Genomic DNA, 20,059 nt, shown 5'->3' on the forward strand with positions numbered 1-20,059 from the left:
GCATCCTATGCCTTCCCAGGATACTCTTTTCTCTTTTTTTAATGTTTATTTATTTATTTGACTGCACTGGGTCTTAGTTGTGGCATGTGGTATCTAGTTCCCTGACCAAGAATCAAACCCAGGTTCCCTACTTTGGGAGCATGGAGTCTTAGCCACTGGACCATGAGGGAAGTCCTATGGATAATCTTTTCTGATTGTCTTTTTTGAAATCTTGAAACAAATCTTCAAATTTATTCACTTATTTATAATGATGTGAACAACATATGGCTGGGAGTCTAGAAAGCTTTGGAATTTATTCTGCTTATCGTCTACTACTGACAGTGTACTAAAATCATATTCAGTTGAGTCAAAGGAACTATTACTGTCTCCCTTTTAAAAAACTTCCGCCATTAATTTACATTTTGAAAGTGTATGATGTCCAGGCTTTGGTATCTGTTAGCATGTTACAGGTGTTATTGTTCAGTCTCTCAGTTGTGGCCAACTCTTGTGACCCCCATGGACTGCAGCATGCCAGGCTTCCCTGTCCTTCCCTGTATCCCAAAATTTGTTCAATCTCACGTCTGTTGAGTTGGTGGTACCATCCAACCAGCTCATCCTCTGTTGTCCCCTTCTCCTCCTGCCTTCAATCTTTCCCAGCATCAGGGTTTTTCCAGTTAGTCAAGTCTTCCCATCAGGTGGCCAAAGTACTGGAGCATCAGCTTCAGCATCAGTCCTTCCAAGGAATATTCAAGGTTGACTTCCTTTAGGGTTGACTGGTTTGATCTCCTTGGGACTCTGAGGAGTCTTTTCCAGCACCAAATTTCAAAAGCATCAATTCTTCGGTGCTCAGCCTTCTTTATGGTGCAATCCTCACATCTGTACGTGACTACTGGAAAACCCATAGTTTGATTATATAGACCTTTGTCAGCAGACTGGTATCTCTGCCTTTTTATATGCTAAGTTTGTCATAGGTTTTTTACAGGTGAGTCCTAGTAAGACATATTCCTTAGGTTTTGGAACTGAAAATATGCTTTTCCTCAAGGATAGCTATCATTGGGTTCCACTGTGGTGCCACCAATTTATGAACATTATGTGCTTAATAGCTTCTCTTTGTATTGGAATATCTATTAGGAGGCAGAGAGGTAATTCTCCATCTTCCTAAGGAGGTTACTACTCAGAGGCTGCTGGTGGTGGGGATTGAGGTGGTGCAAGTTCTCTTGCCTTGGGGTCAGTGACTGTGAGTGATGGGAAACTGGTAACTTGATTCTCTGGCTTTGCTTTAAAAATAAACTCTGGGTTAGGGGGGAAGAAATTCAGATGCTTTCTCCTCCAACCCCACTTTGTGCAGTCATGGTGGTCTGGCACCATCACATTGTAATCTTTGTGAAAGAATGTCCAGCAAAGTTGTGCAAAGCAGAAATCTATGTGCGTGTATCTGGTAGTTTTTCATCCTGGAATGAATTTATTTTTTGTGACTTCATATGTCCAGTCTCAATAATGAATTGAGGATAGATAATTCCCAGCTTATAAAATAGTCCCACTGTACATCGTAAAACTGGTTGTTTGTAATTCAGACTATCTGCAGATGAGGAAAAAGATGAGATAAATGGTAGTGAGTTTCTAGATTACCCACAAAAATCTCAATCAAACTGTGACACAACTTCTTCAGGTCTACAACAGTTTTGTTTTCTATTCTTTAGTACATTATCTGCAATACTGAAGAAGAAATCTTCCACCTGGGTTGGTTGTCACTATTTAGAATGAAATTAATCTGGGGATATGTATATTACATTTTGTAGTAAGAGGAGACCATTGAGGTAATGTGAATAAATTCCACATACCCTTCCAATGCCCATCCATCTTCCCTCATTACCAATCCCTGAGTGGGACAGAGTGGGGCATGAAAGATTTATGGCAAAAGTGTGCAAAAACTGGGGGAGGGGGAAAAGTGATCAAAGAGCTAGGTTCTAATCCCTCCTTCACCCCTACCTTTCAAGAACCCCTAAATAACAAGACCCCAATTGGCCATGGACAGTTAGCTCCCATTGGGTTAGGAAGACTCCAAATTCTTCTATCAGGAATTCTAGAAGCACTTAGGCATCCATCTTTCCTCTTCTTGCAACAACTCCTAAGGTCTTGTGCATGTCTGAAAGGGAGTGTAGTGACTGAGGCAGTAACTCTTCCTCCCCAAGACTCCGAGACCAGCGTCCCACTGCCCACTGATCTGGGCTGCCCCTGCAAGTGGGGGTGGTCACAGTAAGAAGATCCTGAGTTGAAAGCCTCTGCTCAGAGATAAGCGCTACATGTGAGGTCAAAAGGAGCTGTTCCCAAGACTGTAACTACAGTGTAAATGTTAGTTTGAATTTTCATTGATTTCAGAGATAGGCTTTGACCAGTTATGTATTTTAAATGTGAACTTGAAATCACAACCACATTGGTCATGACCATTGGCATGATTACCTGGACAGTAACATATTATCTGATGAACTCAGCCCCGGAAGGATTTTTTGTCCCTTCAAATCCTTCTTTCGTACTCCGGAATCCTAGGCTTTCTTTACAATAATAATAAACAACCTAAATTAGATTCCTAAGAACATCTTACCCTGTAGTGTCACTTGAGTGGACTCTGTCTTAGTGCTTCATTAAAGTGAAGTCGCTCAGTTGTATCCAACTCTTTGTGACCCATGGACTGTAGCCTACCAGGCTCCTCCGTCCATGGGATTTTCCAGGTAAGAGTACTGGAGTGGGTTGCCATTTCCTTCTCCAGGGGAAATTATATTTGTACAAACTGCAGATTTTTAACAGGCTTCCTATGTTCACAGTCCTAGAATATAAATAGGGTTAGATTCTCACATGCAACTCATTTAGCCTTTCTCATTAGTAAGTATATCAAATATACCCTCCTATTTTTATTTGCAGAGCATCTTTTATTTTCTTTATTTGGAGGGGGGTTCTTTTTTGTTGAAATGTAGCTAATTCCTAATGTCATGTTACTTTTAAGCATACAGAAAAGTGATTCAGTTATATATACATACAAAACTGAATTTTTTCAGATTCTTTTCCATTATTAGAAGATGCTGAGTACAGTTCCCTGTTCTATATAGTAGGACCTTGCTGTTTACCTATTTTATGCATAGTAGTGTTTCTCTGTTAATCCCAAACTCCTAAGTTAACAAAAGCCCCTGCCCCCCACTATCCCCTTTGGTAACCATGGCATTTGTTTTCTATGTCTGTGTGTCTATTTCTGTTTTGGAACTAAATTCATTTGTATCATATTTTTCAGATTCCACGTATAGGTGATATCATATATTTGTCTTTCTCTGTTAGTTAGTATCTCCCTTTCTTGATTCTACACCCTGTCAAATTCCATTCTATGCCAGAAGCCTCCTTGGTCTCCTGGCTTCATTGATCATCAACCCTCCCTCACGCAAAAACTTTTAAAATGATCCCTTTGTTTCTCTAGTGCTCTAATAGTTCCTCTTCAGTGTGAAAGCAAATGATCAAAGTTTGGTTCCAATTGCTTCTTGTAGTCTTGGGGTATTAAGGCAAAGTTGAAATTGAAACCTCAATCTTGTTTAATTGTCAAGCATTTTACTTTTAACTTCATTCTTTAAAGAAAAGGCAAAAAGCTGTGGGTTTGAAGGGTGTCTTGAGTGAATACGATTTAGAGCCCCTCTGAGAATCTTCTAATCACAGCACAGGCATCTCTTTGAAGTGTTCACTCCCCGAAGTCTACAGTTACCACATTCATGCCTCAAGGGGTGTGATGGGAATGGCCTGGTGCCATAGAATTAATGAGTTTTCCCACATCTTTTACTGAACAAACTGCATGAGAACCTGCACCAAACAAATTGTTAGGACCCTTCAGTTATCCGTTGGTCACAACCTTTTTTCCTCCTCCCTTCTCCCTCCCCTGGGCCCCGAGTCCAGCACAGAATCCCCCTGGATATCCCTGTGAACAATGTATTGCTCCAAACAATTTTCTTTTATATGAGGGTATAGATATGAGATCTGTTAAGTTAGATCGTATGGAATTGCCATTTTTGTAGGTCAAGATCAGTAAAACATTGGCAGTTTTACATGATTAGTTTCAATCTTTAGATTAGTTTCAGTCTAATCATTTCCTCTGATAAACACTCTATGAAAAAACAGGATTTTGAAAAAGAGCGCGCTTGGTAAATGCACGGTGGGCTTATTTAAAACCGAGGCTTCGGGATCCCTGGTGGGCCTGTGGTTGGGACTCCACGCTTCCAAAGCACAGAGTGTGGGTTTGACCCCTGGTCAGGATTCTAAGATCCCACGTGCTACAAGGTGCCACCAAATTTAAAACAAACAGAAACAAAAAAAAAAATACTCGAATCTTCGAGTTTCTCCATCAGGAGACTTGTCCTTCTCAACCTGCTTCCTTTTGTCTCATTTTGAGAATGGGAGAAATAAGAACCACCCCCCACCCACACCATTTGGAGAAACTTGTTTATTTTGAGACTAACGTGAAATAAGTAGAAAGTCCCTTAAGCCCTGTGATAGAAGAATTTTTTTTTTCCTGAAAGTTATAAATGGGTGTTATAATGGAAAACGCTTTCAAACCTTAACCAGAGCATGCACTATAAATAAGAGGAAAGCGGAAGATTAATAAATCTGATAAAGCTGAGAAGGAAGAAAACTTAAAAACAAGCCATGAGGACTGTCCCTTAGCGCTAGTGTTAATACAGCCCTGAGTATATATAGGAAAATCAAAGACTTGCAGAAGGCGGCTAAGTCATAGCTATTAATGTGTGCTTAACTCTCTTGCCTGGGAGATTTTATTAAATGCAGCAGCCAAGGAAATTGACCTCACTTTTTTTTTTTTCCTTTTTTGGGTTGGATCCTTGCTCCCGCCACATAATGAATAGAGCTGACAATTTACTGGTTCATCAATGAAACAATATTACATTATGAAGATGTAAGGAAAAAATTCTACGCTAACATTGTTGCAGTTTGAAAGGTAAGCTGTTCCCTAAAAAATTAGCAGACGTGAATGATCCTTTAAAACCACAGAACATAATGCCACGTGTTACACACTAAAGAGTTAAGTGGCCTCTTCACATCTTTGTCCCTGTGGTCCTGGCAAAGATTTCATTAGTATGCGAAGAGTCACCCATGTTTCCCTCATTCTGTCTTTTAAAATGCAAGAACATTGTTTTCAAGCTTTTCACAGGTTTTATTTTATGGGGTATTCCGACAAATGGGACTTTAAGGAGTACGTGTTGCGATGATATCATGGTTCTTTTTGAAAAGTTTTGCTCTGTTTCTACTGATTCCCTGTATTGGCCATTAAGCTACAGCTGACATGGTTAGATTATTTCTTACTTTCTTCTGTTTTGGCAGTGCGCGAGAACTTCAAGTATTATTGTTCTCTTGGTCTTATCCTGTACTTAAGATAGGAAGCCTTCTCAATTCTGCCTTCTGTGAACTCAGTAAAAGTACTTGCATGCTGTCAGGTACCAGTTGAAGGCCTGGATCTTTCCAAATATATCTAGATGTTAAGTCTTCTTCACTCTGTTTTTGAAGGAAAAGCATGTAATGCCTACTTTTCTATACTTTCATCAGTTAGTCAATTGGTCCTGGATCCATGAACCCTGCGGAGAAGGCAGTGGCACCCCACTCCAGTACTTTTTCCTGGAAAATCCCATGGATGGAGGAGCCTGGTAGGCTGCAGTCCATGGGGTCGCTAGAGTCAGACACGACTGAGCGACTTCACTTTCACTTTTTACTTTCATGCATTGGAGAAGGAAATGGCAACCCACTCCAGTGTTCTTGCCTGGAGAATCCCGGGGACTGCGGAGCTTGGTGGGCTGCTGTCTATGGGGTCACACAGAGTCGGACACGAGTGAAGCGACTTAGCAGTAGCAGCCATGAATCCTGTGGTACTGACTGATGAGGATCATAGTATGGAGGGGTTCTTAAATTGGAAAGGGTCTGTGTTTCCATCAGACGCTCAAACAGGTTCACAACTCAGGTAAGGAGGCAAACCATTGCTGTGCATGGTTCTCCAAGGTGGGATCAATGAGTCATCCGGTACCCATCCTCCACCCCCCACCCCACCCACCCCCGAAACCTCCCGGGCAGAGCAAGGACGCTGGAAACCATGCTTTCCATCCTGCCTGGTATTGAACCCTCTAGAGTCATTGGATTATCTGAACAGCGTTCAACAGATTCCTGCTTCTATGTGGAAAATGGCCTTCAGAACTGAATTACCTTTTTCATTGCACCCAAGCTCCTTCATTTGCAGCATGATTTAGGCAATGGGAGAATACACTTCCATGTGTGAAGTGGGTTGAAATGAATCTGATATTCTCTGTGTTCCTTCAGCTCCAACAATCATGAATTGGAGTTCTGGCCCCAGATCATTCAGTTACATGATTCTGGGATTTATCTGTTGTTTTGGGTAACAACAATTTAGTTTTAATTATTGGTGATACTTCAATCTGTGTTTCTTCAAAACTGTAGGTATGCCCTGCTTTAAGAAAACTGAATATGGCCTCAAATGCATGCTGACGGTGTCTTTGCATGAAGGGGCGAGTATCTGCACTCTCAAAATAGCTTGGCTTTATAAAATAATTTATCACGAGATTCCTTTAAATAACTAACTCTCTTAGAGCATTTAAAATATGATTTGATTTGAAAAAATCAATGTCCACTCACTCAACTTTTCAAGAATGCACCTGCTTTGTAATGCGAGGCAGGAAAAGGGAAAAAACCAAGCAACAGGGAATGAGGGTCTTAAGTGAGCTGAGGGGGAATTAATTTTAATTTAGAGAAGAATTTGCCTTTCTAGAGTTTCCCAGGGAAAACACCTTCACCTTTATCACCTCCAAAGTACATAAGGGGGAAAAAAGCAGGTCAATTTGAGTTTGGAAAAGATAAATCTATTTCTTTGCTGGGTCGCGTTCTGCATTATGCATGTGCGTAAAAGTGAGGTTCGCTTTGATCCTGACTATTAAAAGTTTATTTTTAAACTCAGACTGGGCAGGAATCCAGCGATGCTCTTACCCCCTGCAGTACATCCTGGTTTCAGGTCCCCAGCCTGGCGGAATGCAGCTAAGCAGCAGGAAATAGTTGAAATGTGTGGAGACTTGATGGGTGCTGAGGGGTTTTTTTTTCCCCCTTCTTCCCCTCCATTTTTGAAATTCAAATTGAATGCAATTTTCAGCTCATTTGAGCCAGAATATACTGTGGCTGAGCTTCAGTGGCTCTTAAATTCAAACTCACAGGAGAAAACAGATATCATCTGTCACAGAGGGTGGGAGAGAGGACACTCCTGCATTTTATTCATGGAAGATGCAGCTCTGGTAACTAATTCAAACCCTTCTGACTAATCGACTCATCATTCACCAGCAAACTTATCAACTAATCAATGAAACCTTGAAGACACCCATCTTATGAGGTCTGGGAGCAGTTTCCCCCTCCCTGTGAAGAAGATAATTGTCCAAGTCTATTTTTGTATCATTGGTATTTTAATACCTTTTTTTTTTTTTTTTTTTTTTTGCAAACTGAGACAGACCATCATGGCAATCTTTTTTGCTGCCCTTCCTGACTATTTTTATTGTTTCCATCTTTAATGCCTTTGTCAATGCTCTTTATTTATGACAGAATTAGCAGAAAGCTTACTGCTGGCAAAGTGGGGTCCAAATTTTGAGGGTTTTTTTTTTCTTTACTAAACAGACTGTCTTGGGGCAAATATAAGTGCCAATGAAAGAGAAAGATTAACTTATTTACAGGGTGACTGTTTCAGGATGGCTTGAGAATGCCTTTCCTGAAGTTTCCCTGGGTGTCTGCCCAAGGAATCCATGTAGACTTGGACGCAGGATAATCTGATATCTCTCCTTCAGAAAATGATGTGATAGGGCAATTCTCATTCTCAAAGGTAGCTTTTCTGCTTTACCGCTGGTGCTCATCTTGGACTATTTTAGTGTTAGCCAAAATTTCCATGTGAACATGAAGGCCATAGCTTTCTCTTGCTTTTGTTGTTATTGTTTTTGTTGAAGTTCATGAGAGACAAGTTAATTAGGATATTATTTCAAAATAAGTAGGAATAAAACAGTTTGATCTTTCAATACTATCATTTCTAATGGAGTGAGTTTGTAGCCATCACACCTGGTGTTTAAAAACACTCTTGCAGTAAGTGTATGATCATGCCACGTATGTTTATGCACATGTCTGTGTGCAGGCATGTATGTATGTATGTGTGTGCATTTACAGGTCTCCAAGGTTTCCAAGGATGTGACAGCAGGAATTTCCAGTCATTTTTACATTAATAAAGGCATCCGCCACTTTACCTTGTTAGTAGTAATGGGCTTATGCTTTAGGTTTCTGTTAGAAGAGTTTCACTGCCTTTATAAGAAAGAATATCCTGAGTTGTAACCTGTTTTCTCACTATTATATCCAAATATAAATACCAGGACTGTACTGTTATTTCTTTCTATAAAGAAACCAAAACCCTACCTTGACAGATAGCTGACTTTTAAATTCATCAATAGGATTTATTTTTTCTTCTGGAATATCTGATCTCTTCAATCTACAAGTAATTACTGAGTGCTTACTATGTACCAGGTGTTTATTGGGCTAAGATTTGCAAATATAAAATAGTGGTTCTCTGGAGAAGGCAGTGGGACCCCACTCCATTACTCTTGCCTGGAGAATCTCATGGGCGGAAGGAGCCTGGTAGGCTGCAGTCCATGGGGTCGTGAAGAGTTGGACATGACTGAGCGACTTCACTTTCACTTTTCACTTTAATGCATTGGAGAAGAAAATGGCAACCCACTCCAGTGTTCTTGCCTGGAGAATCCCAGAAACGTGGGAGCCTGGAGGGCTGCCGTCTATGGGGTCACACAGAGTCGGACACGACTGAAGCGACTTAGCAACCTAAGTGAGATAGACATTGGAACTGAAATTTCAGCATCCTTTGGCTGGGAGAAGGAGAGGCTTGTAAAGGTACCTAGGTTCTCAAATGATTCTCAGAGATGCAGACCCCTCCTTTTCTGTAGTTGATAATCACTGCTGCTACTGCTAAATCACTTCAGTCGTGTCCGACTCTGCGTGATCCCCATAGACGGCAGCCCACCAGGCTCCCCCGTCACTGGGATTCTCCAGTCAAGAACACTGGAGTGGGTTGCCATTTCCTTCTCCAATGCATGAAAGTGAAAAGTGAAAGTGAAGTCGCTCAGTCATGTCCGACTCTTAGCGACCCCACAGACTGCAGCCTACCAAGCTCCTCCGTCCATGGGATTTTCCAGGCAAGAGTGCTGGAGTGGGGTACCATTGCCTAGTGCAAAACAAATATGATCTAATTTGGAGGTGGGAGAAAGGATAATATGCAAAACAGTAAAAAAAAAAAAAGGTAATAAAATATGCATGCTGGGATGCTAAATGTAATTAATATCCCTTAAAAATGCTTAATGGCATTGGGCAAAGGAGGACCAGTGGGATGCTGTCATTGTGTACTCTAGGATGGGTAACCCAGGGGTCAGGGGAGGAGGCAAGGAGAACCAGTTCAGGAGGACAAAGCTGGAGTCAATGGGAGGATGCTTGGGGTGGAGGAGCGGGGTGTTACATGGTGTTCTGGAGCCGTCTCAACCAAAGAGAGCCAAGCATTAAATTTCTAGGAATTTTGTAAGCCAGTTTTTGTGAAATATTATGAAGAATTAAATTAAATAAACTTAAAGTAAGTCAGTGATCTTAAAAACAAAAGTAATAAATAGAACTTATTGCTTCCTAATAATTTTCCCCCATAGATCGCTATTTTCTATGCTCTTGAGATCTGCCTGTAGTATATGAACTATGGAAATACTATATAATGGTGCCCATTTCTTCCTAACTACATACTCCATGATGCTGTGTTGGTGGCTTGAAATCAGCCAGGATGGGAATATTTATATTGGTGAATGATTAAAATTGGGGCTTTTTTACTCATTTGAGAGCCAGTTCTTAAAATTCCCCAGGAAGACACTGGATTTGGGGATGGAGCTAAAGAATTGGGAAGTGCTGAATGAAAAAAAAGTCAGAATATTGAGTTGCATAAGGAAAATAGGTTCATCTTCCTGGAGAAAGGGCATTAAGGTAGGCAAAGGGTTTACAGTTGATTTAGAAATCTTTGGGAACTATTGAATATCTTTAATACTTTTTATTATTATTATTATGGGCTTCTCTGGTGGCTCAGATGGTAAAGAATCTGCCTGCAGTACAGGAGACCCAGGTTCAATCCTTGAGTCAGGACGATCTCCTGGAGAAGGGAATGGCTACCTACTTCAGTATTACTGCCTGGAGAATTCCATGGACAGACGAGCTTGGTGGATGTTCACTATAGAAAATTTGGAAAATAGAATAATAACTTGTATTTCCATAATGCTTTCTAGAGCACTTTTGAGTGCTTTAAATAGAATAAATCATGAAATCTTGTTTACAGCCTCATAAAATAGTTGGTATTATCCCATTTTAAACATAGGGAAATTGAAGTACAGAGACATTCAAAAGTTTGGTTGAGTAGAGGAGGTTTGACTTGAGAGCAGACAGTCCCACTCTGGGGCTTCCCTGGTGGCTCAGTGGTAAAGAACCTGCCTGCCAATGCAGGAGACACAGATTTGATCCCTGGGTTGGGAAGATCCCCTGGAGAAGGAAATGGAAACCCACTCCAGTATTCTTGCCTGGGAAATCCAGTGTACAAAGGAGCTTGGCAGGCTACAGTCCATGGGGTCACAAAAGAGTCAGACACGACTGGGTGACTCAACAAGTCCTGCTTTGGAGTTCACCATGCTATTCTGACACTCGGTGGAGAAAATGACAACCAGCTTAACCCCGCCACCTGGAGAATCTTTGAGAAAGTGGACCAAGAGTGGGATCATTTAGGAGGGAGATGGAGACTCTTTCAGTTGCAGACAGGATTTGAGTTGTAGGGAATCAAAAACATGAGGCTCCCATAGCTAATGAGCCTGGAAAATTAATGGTGCCCAATTCAGAGACAGACAACATTTGGATGTGGTCTTGAGGAAAGGTGAATTATCACAGGAATGAAACAGAGAGAGAAGAGTCTCAGGGAGAACTAAACTTTAGAAGAAAAACATGCAAACAGAAAAAGAGGCAGTGAATGAGAGAATGAGCAAGCAGAAAGACAGGGGGAGGACAGGAGGCATAAAAGCCAGTGTCAGGAAGATTAAGGAGAGTTTGGGGAGGAAACAGCTAATTCACAATGCCAAGGGCTTCAGTGAGACTTTATAATGGTAATGGAATAATTTGTTGTCAAAATTGAATTGCTTTACATGTGAAGGGGGGTGGGGGCTATTAATTTTGGGGTTGCCCCAAAAGTTTGTTTGGGTTTCCCGTAAGATGTGCGGTCAAGTGATGCCTTCAGATGCACAAAACTGGCAGATTTCTAAGAGTTCATAATAATGGAGAATGGAATCTCTTTAACCAGCATTTACTGAGCATCTTCCATGAGGACTGCTAAGGGCTGAGGATAAAGAGACATATGGCAAAGTTAAAAAGTGTTTTGTGAAGGAAGAAAAGACAGAAGTACAATCATCTTTTGCCATGCACACCCAGCAGTCACTCTTCACAGTTTTTTAATAGCTTTTTCTACAAATTCTAGTGTTTACTGAAATTCTGATCTAACTGGTTTCATTTTCAACTCAACCATGCAGCATATAGGTCTGAAGTTTACTTAACATATCTTCTCTTTAACGAGTATGTATTTATTGAAGGTACCACTTAGATGGACATATCATAACATATATAACCATTCTCTTAGTGATACGCAGTCAACCCTTTTACCTTGTTTAGTTTTCAGTATTGCTATGTAATTTGTTTTTTATTGTTGTGCTCTTATTCCTGTAGGATAGATATCTAGAATAGGATTGCTGAGGCTCAGTGTATCTGCATTTTCAGTTTTATAAGAAACTGTCAGCGGATCGTTAAGAAGTTACATAAATTATACATATGAAACTTATGTGTTATAAACCAGTGTAAGTTAACACATCTACCAACATTGTACGACTATCAATTTCCCAGTTAGCCACGATTCCATCAGACTTTCAATGTTTTTGCCAATTTACTGTTGAGAAGTGGTGTTTTAGAGTCATTTCAATCTACATTTTAAAAACTGTGAATGAAGCTAAGCATCTGTTGTGATGTTTATTGGTCATTTATATCTTTTTTAGTGAATTTGCATTTTCATATTTTCTTGGCAATTATTTGTATTGAAATCATCATCATTTTCCGTATTTGTTATCATTCTTTTCACACTAAGAATATTAACCCCCGTTTCTCTTAAATGTGTTGCAGAAATCTCTGTTTTATTTTACCTTTGGTGCTCTTTTGTCTAGGAGAAGTAGTCGAATATGTTTATTTTGATTTTGTGTGTGTGCCTTCATGTTTTCTCATCTAACTTAGATTGGATCCCTCCCCAAAACAAAGAAAAACAGTATTTATTTTATTCTTAATCTTTTTAGAAAATCTTTTTATTTTGTATTGCGGTATAGCCAATTAACAATGTTGTGATCGTTTCAGGTGAACAGGGAGGGGGCTCAGCGATACATGTACATGTATCCATTCTCCCCCAAACTCCCCTCCCATCCAGGCTGCCACCTATCATTGAGCAGAGTTCCCCGTGCTGTACAGTAGGACCTTGTTGATGATCCGTTTTAAACACAGCGTGTATATGTGTCCATTCCCAACTCCCTTCCCCCCATCCTTCCCTTGAGCCTGTGTTCATAGACTAGTGAGGAAGACAGCTGCAGAAAATGGGTATTTCCACGTTATCCGCTTGGTGTTCTGAGGGATAACCGAGCGCCATGGGTCCCCAGAGGTGGGTTCTTAGAACACTGGCAGAGGAGAGGGAGGGGTGTGTCTGGGCTTCCCAGGGGGTTGACATCTGAGCTGAACCCTTAAGGTTGAGGCCAGGGAGGTAGGGAGGGCTTCCAGCTGAGGGAAATGGCAAATCAAGAGACTTGAAAACTTTGAAAAGTCAGGAGGCTTTACAGAGCAAGGAAAGAGAAGCCCCTGTGGTTTCTCAGGTGGGTCAAGGGAAAGCATTTTGAATATGAGGGGAGAATGATTTTTCTTAATTCTTTAAAATTTCCACACACATACATACAAACGATTATTACTTTTATGAGAAATAAGGAATTTTAAGCTGAAGGAAGCTCTAAGAATGGGATTAAACAAAGTAAATAATAAATGAATGAAGATAAGCCCCTCCCCACAAAAGTATTAGGGATTGGAATCGGTGTGCCTTACTTTGGGACCAGCTGGTGACACATTCCTCCTAGCTGAACTTGACCTTCAACCTCTCAACTTCCAAGGCGCACTGAGGGCCACTCTGGAATAGAAAGTGAAGTCGCACAGTCGTGTCTGAATCTTAGCAACCCCATGGACTCTAGCCCACCAGGTTCCTCCGTCCTTGGGATATTCCAGGCAAGAATACTGGAGTGGGTTGCCATTTCCTTCTTCAGAATACCATCCTGTTATCTGTAACAAGGTCCTTCCTCCCTTACTGAGCAGATGAAACCTCCGCAGCATTATCACACCACACACTTCTAGCTCCATTGCACCATCGTGTTCTTCTGATCTTCATATTAAAAAGCATAACCGCATTTCACAATATATACAAAAATCAAGTCATTATGTTGTGTACCTGGAACTAATGCAATGTTCCATTATCAAGGATATCTCAAGAAAATGAAAAGAAAAGTAAAACTATTTATATCCTCCACCCACACATTTCACACTTGCAATTCCTTCTGCTCAGGATGCCCCATATCACTCTGTCAGGCCTACCAGGATCCCACTTATCCTTAAAGGCTCAGCCTAAACTTCACCTCCTTCCTTCAGTCTTCCCTGATCTCTTCTGCTAGAAGAGCCCTGCATGTGGAAACGTACCAGTGTACGTTTAAGACTCATCCTAAAACAAAGTGTTTCAGTTGTGTCTGACTCTTTGTGACCCCATGGACCATAGCCTGCCAGGCTCCTCTGTCCATGAGGATTCTCCAGGCAAGAATCCTGGAGTGGGTTGCCATGCCCTCTTCCAGGGGATCTTCCCGACCCAGGGATCCAACCTGAGTCTCCTGCATTGGCAGGTAGGTTCTTTACCACTGAGCTACCTGGGAAGCCCCATGTAAGTATAGTTTTAAATATAGATAAAACTTTCAGAAAGGCAAGAACCATGCCTTACCCTTTTTGGCAGTTCTCAGGCCTTTAACACAGTGAAGTTTCTGTGTCATCCTCCTTTAAAAAAGGCTAAGAAGATCAAGCCCATCTGTGCAAACAGACCTGTGGACCACAAAAGCCAAGGACAGATGAGGGGTAAGAGTACCCATGGAATAGTCAGAATGGAAAGTCATTTCCTGAAGATAGGGGTTAGGAGCTTGAGGAGAGAGTTATTTTAAAGAAACCTCAGAAGGAAGTGAGGCCAGGAATGCACCAAGGATCAGTAAATGAATCACCTCGTATTCTTGGTGGATGGCCAAGTTGAATTTAGATGGAATGAATGGATAATGAGCCGTGTTCACATCTGCCTTCACCTCTGGTGACCAAAGAGTGATGTGGATAACAGAAGAGACCTGAGACTATGTAAAGCGGAAAGAAAAAGGATGAGCAGAGAGTTTCAAGATGCAGGCGAAAAAGAAGGATGGCTGCTCCATGGGAGAAGTGAGTCAGAGAGGTTCTTCAGAAGGGATGTGAGTCAGAAAGGAAGGTTACATAATAAACTTGGCGGCGTGTCTGCGACTGAGGACAGTGGTGAGAACGCCGACCCTGGTATTTGCGAGGAAAGATGTCCAAGGAAGCCCTGTGGTGCCTAATAATTTGAGTGAGGTCAGGGTGATATGTGTGGGCAGGGAAGTGCTGAGGAGGGCTCTACGTGCAGGGCGTCAGACACGGTTTCTCTGAGGACATTGGGAGGATGACGGCATCACAGATGAGGCTTGGAACGAGATCACAGATTTAACACCTTCATAGTTGAATAGCATCTTCAGTTGGGAAGGGAGGTCTGTTGTAATCTTCTCATTTAGTCTTTAGGAAAAAAAAAAAAAAACGCCTAAAATGCTTCATGTCATCTCCCAGACTGACTCCCCACTTCCGCCGCCCCGCCTCCAAGGTCCACTCTCTGTCTGTCTCTCTGTTCTCTCTCTAAATTCCAGCCAAGCCAATCTCTGAAGTCTTATGTCATTTCTCATTCATGCCTACAGCTCTCTCGGTCTGGAATGGCCTTTGCCTAACTCTTTTAAAACCATAGGTCTCAGCTTAAAAACATTCTTAAAGCATCCTCTGTCCCCCCCACCCCCACACACTAGTTTGAAAGGCCTTCCTGACACGCTTCCAAGCATTTCTGTCCTATTTTTAGCATTTGTGGGACAAGTTGTTCCTTCTTGACTGTCCCTTTGCTTTTCTAGATTGTGAGTGCTGTTCAGTCACATCTTCTAGGACTGTACCAGCCGCAGAGACGTTGCCCAGTAAACATCTCCTATGTGAGTGAAGGAAGGAAGAAGTGGACATTGAAGTGATATCTTTTCACCATCATTTGTTGACTGAGCCTTCCATGCTTCTTTTGAAACTAAGTATAATCAAACTTGACTCCAGTGTGACTTGAACATTCCCATGCAGGTCTGGGAAACCAGGCTTAACGCTTTCCTAGTGTCTTAACCATTTCTAGTGTGCATTTCAGTGACATCAAGTCCATTCACATTGCTGTGTAGTTATCATCACTACCCATCCCTAGACCTTTTCATCACTTCAAACTCTGTATTCATTAAACATTAATTCTCCATACCCACCTCCCCCCAGCCCCTAGCACGTACCACTCCCCTTTCCAACCCTATGAATTCAGTTACTCTAAATACCTCGTGTAAGTGCAATTATATAACATTGTCTGATATATTTCATTCACCATAATGTTTTCAGAGTTTATCCACGCTGTAGCATATATCAGAATCCTACACCTTTTAAAACTGAGTAACATTTCACTGTATGTCTGTCCCATATTTTGTTTTTCCATTCATTCGTGGATGGACATTTGTGTTGTTTTCACAGGAGCACAGTGATACACCCTCCATCATGTAACCTGGTAGCCTGTGGGATGGCCAGTGGTACAGAGTGTAGTGGCTACAAGCAGGGGAAGAAGGATAGATGAAGGAAATTATAATATGGATGGGAGAACCTACAAAAATATCCAAGAGCATGGAGATTTAGACCGGAGGGAGAAGAAATGTTTCAGTTGGACCATAGCATCCTTGATAGGAAGAGGGTGATGGAGATGGATACCACAGGTATCAAATGATAGTAAAGTTTGAGAAGTAGGTTTGAAAGAGATTCATTTTTCCCTTTCCATTGTTATCAAGATGAAAGAACAGAATGAATGCAAAGGGGCAGAAAAGAAGGAGGTTTCCTTTGAAAGGAAAACCTGGGGGAAAGAGGTGAGAGAAGGATGGAGGAAAAGGGAATTTGGGCACAGTGTAATGCCTTTCCACAGGGCACAGGGGTAAGATGTAATGATGGAGGAGAGCAAAGCGTGTATTAATTCAAAGCCATCCCACTATCTTCATGAAGGAAGGAGATCAATGAATATGATCTCTAGTTAATGACAACCTGAAGACAGTGACCCCACAGCCACCATCAGGCACCAATCCCTCATGTTCAACCCAACAAGTTCAGAAATCTTTTCTTGACTTCTCAGTCGCTGGAGAAGAATTATTCATACTCATTCCATCAAATCCCTCACATGCCTAAATTCTTTCTCAGTTCAAGATCAGAACAGGATTAAACTCTTTTCCCTTAACAACTTCTTAGTTACAGTTTTCTAAGCCTTTAATGCCCTTTGAATTGTCTGTTCTGAGTTCTCTTGGGTTAAAGTACAGTCAGCCCTCTGTATCCACGGGTTTTGCATCTGCAGATTCAGCCAACTGCAGGTAAAAATGTTCCCCCAAATTCCAGGAAGTTCCAAAAAGCAAAACTTGAACTTACTGCACAAAGGCAACTATTTAAATAGCATTTGCTTTGTCTTTCTGTGTATTTGCAATTGTTTGCAGAGCATTTACATTGTATTAGGTATTATAAGCCCTCTAGAGATGATTTAAAGTATATGGGAGGATCTGTGTAGGTCTTATGCAAATATTGGGTTGCTCAAAAAGTCTGTTTGGATTTTTCCATAAGGTGTTGTGGAAAAACCCTAACAAACTTTCTAGCTAATCAATACTATGCATGCCTCTCTCTCTCTTTATAAATATATATACATACACACACACACACATACACATATATACATATATGTCGTGTCCAACTCTTTCGTGACCCTGTGGACTGTAACCCACCAGGCTCCTCTGTCCATGGGATTTCCCAGACACAAATACTGCAGTGGGTTTGCCATTTCTTTCTGCAGGTGATCTTCCGGATTCAGGGATCGAACTCATGTCTCCTGCATTGTAGGCAGATTCTTTACCACTGAGCCACCAGGGAAGACCATACATATATATGTGTGTGTATACACACACACACACACACACACACACACGCCTGGCCCTGGAGCCAACCCTTTGCAAATACTGAGGGGCTGCTGTACCCCAGGGGGGAATAGCTGGATTTTTCTTGCATACTGTTTGAAACTAGTGTTCTCCTTAATCATCTTGTGGGTCCCTGTGATGTGGCTGGTACCCAGAGTAGCACTGGCCTTACTGTAGAGTGAGAGGGTGCCATGTTTCTGAAAGCAGCCTGATGAGAAGGGCCCATTATGTGCCATGCCCATCAAGCTCAACCTCTCAGCCTAGAGGCAGAGCAAGGAACTCTCCAAGATGTTGCCGGCTCTGAGACTGTGTTACCTTTCTGGAAGTGTTATTTTTTTTCTTTCTGCTTCAGAAGTGCACTTCGTTGGTCCATTTCAAGTTGCCTCTGATCTTGAACGGTGGCTTCTCAGCGCCTTGGATCCCTCCTTGGGGAGGTTCTCACTGGTCACTTTGCGGAGGCCCCCTCAGGCCAAGAAAGCCTCCCTCACTTTGTTCCCAGTTAACCCTTGCCCTTCAGGAGGGTGAGGGGCCGCCTCCCTTGTAGTCTGTTATTACTTGCAGGTGATTAGCAGGTGGCTTCTAAGCGGAAAGAAACATTGCCGCAGGCACTGCGCTCCCATAGGCGCTTGCCATTTTGCTACAAAAGAGAAAAATCGAGTCTTTGAAGAGTATATATACACTATTCATGTCCTTAGAAAGAGAGGAATGTCTATAAAATTTCAGGAACAGTATTAGATTTTACTCCGTTATCAGAGGGCAGAACTATTGGGTTATGGCTCAGGCTGCTTTCGGAATTAAAAAGAAGCAGTTGCCATAGCTGAGCGTCCGGTCTTTTAGTAAAAGCTTATTTGAGATCTCTCTAGACACTAATCCCCCCCAACAAGTCATACTCTAGTGAGACAGAGTGTCCGTGAAATGCAGTAATGGGGGCTGTGATGAGCTGTTCTTTTTGCGGAGGGACCTAGCTTAGTGACGGTGTACTGCATATACAACTCATTTGACCAGATGAAAGCCCTCTTCACGACCTCAGTCCTCCAGGCTTTTTTATCACCTACACTGCTACCTTCAGATCCCCCAGGGAACATATTATATGCTTCTTTCAACATCTCGAGGTACTGTCCCCAGCTTTAAGTGAAACATTATACATCTTTTCCACCCGGATTTCTAAACTATAGCTACCAATGCAATGTCCCATCAGAGCCGTCCCCCGCTCCGCCCCCCACAAATCCATCAGTAGATAAGTAACCAGTTCATTTTCTTGAGTCTGAAATGGCTAGCCTCTCTCCTATTATATTTCACTGAAAAATCAAACACTCAGCCTCCCACTTTTTATGCCACATTAACATGACCACGCCATTCGATATTGGGATTCAAGGTATGTTAGAACCACAAGAACATACGTGGAGTGGTTTTTTTCTCCCCCCTTGGGGCTTCCCTGGTGGCTCCAGCAATAAAAAATCTACCTGCAGTGCAGGAGACACATTCAGTCCCTGGGTCATGAAGATCCCCTGGAGGAGGTCATGGCAACACACTCCAGTACTCTTGCTGGGAAAATCCCATGAACAGAGGAGCTTGGCAGACTACAGTCCATGGGGGTCACAGAGTCAGACATGACTGAGTGCACACACACACATACTCAGTCTTCCTGGGAGGGAAGCTGGTTGTGTTGAAGTAGCTGGTTGTGTAGCAGAATGGGCCAGAGAACAAATCCTCTGCCTCCTCAGGTTCTTGCCCTCTGGATTTGATACTCTATTGTTGTTTAATCGCTCAGTCATGTCTGACTCTTTTTCGACCCATGGATGTGCTGCGGCCCTTCAAGCTTCTGTCCATGGGATTCTCCATCCAAAAATACTGGAGTGGCTTGCCATTTCCTTCTCCTGGGGATCTTCCCGACCCAGGGATCAAACCTGCGTCTCCTGCTTGGCAGGCAGATTCTTTACCACTGAGCCACCTGGGAAGCCCTTTGATTCAGTTCTGAATGTGGAATGTGTCCTGCAGAGCATCTGGCCAAGTCCATCTGTACCGGCATTGCCCCAGTGTGCCCAGACCTGCTAAAGCAGAGTCTCCAGGCCAAGAGGCTGGCATTCTGTGTTTTAACAAGTGCTCTAGATGCTTCTTTGGGTCTTGCCAGGCTGGAAAACACTGGCCCATTCATTGCCGCTTCTGGCTGGTGGGGGTGTGCCGGATCTTGGGGTTGTCTAGGGGAGTGGGCAGTGGTTTGTGTGGCTTTTGGCTCTGGCTTGACTCAGGTTGTTTTGTCCTGAGGAAATCGTGAACCCTGAACAGCAGGCTCATTTTGAAGGAACCAGGAAGAGAAGGGAGCCTGTTTAAAAAAAAAAAAAAAAAAAAACCCAAAACAAAAACTGAAGGGTGTGTGCTCTTTTATTTGAGAATAACCTTAGGAGGTATAAAGTTGAAATACTCCCCAGGGCGATTGCCACTGTATTGCTTGTCTCAACATGTTTTATATGACAACAGTGATAAAGGCTGTTTCGCCAACCTGTTTAAGTCACAAAACCAAGTGGATTCTCTGTTTTTTTTTGCCTAAGAACTGC

The 20,059-nt window shown here is 42.2% G+C and overlaps 1 protein-coding gene across 9 annotated transcripts in view; it reads left to right on the top strand.

Moving 5' to 3' along the window:
- Window positions 1-20,059, top strand: part of ESRRG (estrogen related receptor gamma) — a 693,861-nt gene that overhangs the window by 207,775 nt on the left and 466,027 nt on the right. For 8 of the 9 annotated variants that reach the window (XM_044943185.2, XM_044943193.2, XM_044943188.2 and 5 more), the window contains one exon: window positions 4,872-4,963. The exons of the other annotated variant lie outside the window; for it this stretch is intronic. The gene's annotated coding sequence lies outside the window, so the exon portion shown is untranslated. The remainder of the gene's footprint in view (window positions 1-4,871; window positions 4,964-20,059) is intronic. 9 annotated transcript variants of the gene reach the window in all.

The sequence above is a fragment of the Bubalus bubalis genome, chromosome 5 (genome assembly GCF_019923935.1).
Source record: "Bubalus bubalis isolate 160015118507 breed Murrah chromosome 5, NDDB_SH_1, whole genome shotgun sequence".
NCBI classification, from domain to species: Eukaryota; Metazoa; Chordata; class Mammalia; order Artiodactyla; family Bovidae; genus Bubalus; species Bubalus bubalis.